Source organism: Lithobates pipiens, unplaced genomic scaffold (genome assembly GCF_037356315.1).
Source record: "Lithobates pipiens isolate NorthernLeopardFrog02 unplaced genomic scaffold, aLitPip1_a1.2 Scaffold_23, whole genome shotgun sequence".
In the NCBI taxonomy this organism is placed as follows: domain Eukaryota; kingdom Metazoa; phylum Chordata; class Amphibia; order Anura; family Ranidae; genus Lithobates; species Lithobates pipiens.
In genome coordinates, this window is record NW_027507785.1 from 93,295,333 (window position 1) to 93,299,668 (window position 4,336).

At 35.1% G+C, this 4,336-nt stretch overlaps 1 protein-coding gene across 2 annotated transcripts in view; it reads right to left on the reverse strand.

The window, feature by feature from the left end:
• CACNA2D3 (calcium voltage-gated channel auxiliary subunit alpha2delta 3) overlaps positions 1–4,336 on the reverse strand; it is a 1,440,485-nt gene that overhangs the window by 202,159 nt on the left and 1,233,990 nt on the right. The gene's annotated exons all lie outside the window — the stretch shown is intronic.

Here is a 4,336-nt window from a genome sequence, read left to right on the forward strand (position 1 = left end):
GTTTACCATGAAAAAAAAAAATGAAACACTTGCCCAAATGTTTTAATTTTTTTTTCTTTTTTTTTTATGGTAGACATCATTGGCTTAATATTGACCAATATGTTATCCCAGAGTACATTCCGAAAATGTTTATTATATAGTGCATGTGCAATGTGATCTGTTCTTGACTATAATTTATGAGAGTGTCCCATATTGCTTTTACCTGTTGCTTTCTTTATAAAACAAAAATAAATCATTTAAAAAAAAAAGTAAAGTATTTTTTTTTCTAAAAACAGAAACCCCAATTCCTTTGATGATTAAATAATGATAGGCTTTTTCAAGCTTTTATGCAAAAAAAAAATAATAATAAAAAAAAAATAATAATAATAATATATATATATATATATATATACTAAAATAAGCGGCAGCAGCTATGAACTAATAAATAATGTTTTACTTCATTAAAGATTATTTGAATACTGAGTACAGTAAACTGGATGGATACAGCCCAGAAGCCACAAAATGTAAGCCTATTCATTAAGCTTGAGTCTGAGTTTAAGAGGCTGCACACATTATAAGAAATCTTCGCAAGGCTTAAGAAAACAAGCAAATATTTAATCTCTATGCTTAAAGAGTCAAACTCAACGTTTGCCCAGAATATAACCTAAGCTCCATCAACTGGAACTGCTCACCCCATATATAAATATTATTCTGTGTCGCATCTGCCTAAGTCTTGTTCAAACAAGACGATATTAATTAAACCCTTATATAGCTAGAAAGTTGTACTCCTTTCAGTTTTAAGCCAGATATGTTTAGTGAGGTCCTTTGATCTTATTTTCATTCTGTTTTTATTGAGTGTTTTTGTCTAAATTAAGTTACAGCATGCAGAAAAAATCAGGTGGGCCAATAAGCAGGGAGGAAAAATTATACCATTGTGGCTTGTACCATGTAGCGCTAACATTTTCTTCAAATGTTTTTACTTTCTTGTTAATATAAAGGTAGTTTTAAGAGCTCTTTACTGTGGCAACTAAAAATATTTAATTAAACACGTTAGTACTTTTTTTTCTTTAGCTGCCTACTTGCATTAGTATTACTGAATTTTTATATTTAAAATATTATCAATATGCCTCTTTTTTGCACGTATTGATTGTAACGCCAAAAGGCATACCATGAATATTTGATGTTTTAGATCAAAAAAAAAACTGGTAGGGTGTAAAGAAGTTTGCTGTTGGGGATTATTTTTCTAAATAAAAGGCTTTGATTTACCCCCCTTCATGACCAGGCCATTTTTTGCGATACGGCACTGTGTACTTGAAATGGCAATTGCATGGTCATGCAACGCTGTACCCAAATAAAATGTATGTTTTTTTTTCTCACATAGAGCTTTCTTTTGGTGGTTATTGATCACCTCTGCATTTACTTTTTTTTTTTTTGCGCTATAAGCAAAAAAAGACAGACAATTTTGAAAAAATATTATATATTTTTTACTTTCTGCTATAAAACATATCCAATAAAAAAAATTGAAAAATTAGAATTTAGGTCAATATGTATTCATCTACATTCTTTTGCTAAAAATTCCCAATAAGTGTATATTGATTGGTTCATGCAAAAGTTATAGTGTTTAAAAACTATGGTATGTTTTTTTTTTTTATTTTTTTTTTTATTTAGTACTATTTTTTTTATTTAATTAATTATTTTTTTACTAATGGTGGCGATCAGTGGCTTATAGCGGAACTGCGATATTGTGGTGGACATTCTCACACTAATGGACACTTTTTGGGAACCAGTGACACTAATACAGTGATCAGTGCTAAAAGATATGCGCTGTCACTGTACTAATGACACTGGCTAGGAAGGGGCGATCAAATGGTTAATGGTGTGCCTAACCAGTGTTGTACTATACTTTGTGAGGTACTTTTACTAGGGGAAGAGATGGAATGCATTCGCTGCTTTGCAGGGACACAAATGTCATCCCTATTCCCTTTCAGAAGGACGATCTGCCTTGTTTACATAGGCAGATTGCAGTTTTGTCTCTATGCCCAGCAATCGGTGGGTGCCGGTGGACATCGAGTACCCTGCACCCGCAGATCTGCTTCCACTGTGTATAATGACAGCAGAAGCGAGCCACCCGTGGTGCACATGTGCACTCTCTACCCGCAAGTGTTGAATCACTTATATATATACGTGATCTGGCACAGTTTCTGCCCTGTAGCAGTAAAACTACTATACAGGGGGACCTAAAGTGGTTAATAGTATTATAGTTAATTTACAGTTTTTGTACTTTACAATATTTTACATTGTATCATGGAGATTCAGAGACATTTTATTTTTTCTGATAGAGATACAAGTTATGCAAAAGTTGGTGTAACCCTAAAAAAAAAAATTTAACGACCTCTGCAGGGACCAATAAAAACCTGACATATTTCTGCAGCTGTAAAGAGTAAATGTACTTCTAAACCTCTGCTGGATGTTGAAATCTTTGTGCCTTGGGGTAATTGATGCCGAGACCAAATTTAGCATCTTCAGTATGTCAAAACTTTAACCCCATGATTTTGTTACTTAAAGCCAAACTTCATTGATGGGTCGGGGACCTGAAGACTAGTGAAAAAGCAGTCTGGGTGAGCATGGAGCTGGACCCCTGGACAAGTCAGTGTCCTTTTAATTGATTTAATTTTAATTGAAAGTCAGCAGCTACAGTATTATTAGCTGCTGACTTAAAAAAATAAAAATAAATTATAGGAAGGCTGGAGAACTGCTGCTCTAGCTAAAAAAGTAAAACAAATTTAGGGACATATAAATACCCCACTCATTTTTTTTTTATAATGAGCTGACAAATTAATAAAGTAAAAAGGCAAATAAACCTTATAAAAAGGGAAAAAAAAGGGAGACCCATTTTTTTTTCAATTGTGTAATTCATTTTAATTTTAATTAAATTTTTTTATTTTTCATTTTATTTTTCAGCTTGTATGGCACTGTCCAAGTGACTCTGTCAGTACAAGGCACAGTGACAACTGAGCTATCCAGCTCGTTTGTAAATGAGGTCATGTGATCACTATCAATGCCTGTTGCAGTGAGAATGTGATCAGGATCCATGCTGATTACCTTCACAGGGCATTTAGTAACATATCCTTAGCGCAGGGCTTCTGCAGATCTGCAGGCCCTATAGTGTTTGGTTATCCTAAAAAAACTCACTGTGGCCCTATCCTCTAGAGTATGTAGCTGCTGCATGGTCCCCTGCACAGCATAATGTATGCCTTATCAAAATTCAAAAGCATAAATGTAACATATTGCAGTTTACCAGCCCTTAGATGTGGTGGCTGCGTTTGTTTTTTTTTTAAAAGTTGTTTTACCTTTATTTTCACATAATTTTTACTACACAGTGAATATTTTGTGAATTTAAAAGACTTAAAAAAAGAAGAAACATAAAATGTTGCATATGTAAAAAAGTTTAGGAAATGTATTAGTTAGTAGCCGAAATAGTTATTTCACTTTGCTGTATAAAGTTTTGCCCAAAGTGCCTTTTTACAAAAAACTTTACCTTGCATGCACTGCTAGTCTGTCATCTATACAAACATTTCTGCAAATAACAAATCATTAAAGTGTCACTAAACTTACAATAGTAAAATCAGTCTGTATCTGCAGTGAATCATGCTTATTATACGGACTGTGGAACCTAAGAGGGTAATCCTGTGCATTGTGTAAAAAGGCTGTTTGATCCTGTCTTTTCTGATCCTCCCCTTTTTCCACAGTCCCCAAATCATCTCCTGATAGTACAGAAGCTAGGGAACAAGCTGCACATGCTCAGTTTGGTGTGTATTGCTAGAGGTTTTTTTTTCTTGGGAGAGTGCATGTGATCAGCACAGGGCCAATCAGCACTATCCAGATAGGTGACCAGGGGTCCTGCATCCTCATAGGACAATCGGGGGAGAGTGAAAACTTCTCCTACAAGCTTTAACGAAACAATGATAGAAGTCACAAGACTGCTGTAACTACTGATGAGCAAAAGGATTTAGCAGTTTAAATTTACTAAAACTATTGTCTTTCCATTAGGGGTGTTGAAAATAATCGCAGAATTGATGCATCACGATGCAGCCTGGAATGATTCTGCATCGATACAGAGAATGGCTGCATTGATTGCAAGGGTGATGTCACCCCGGCTCCCCCTGCGTCTCCTGGGACAGCCCTGCCAGCGTGCTCTAAAGTTAAAACAAATCACTGCCAGTCTCTCTGTTTCATGGATCCTTCCTACAGAGTGTAAGAGTTAATGTAAACCAATGCCTCTAGCTTAATATTTCCGATCTTTTATGGCCAGTCATGGTCACTTGCCTTCCAGTTGTTCTCCTCCTCTCGCTATAGC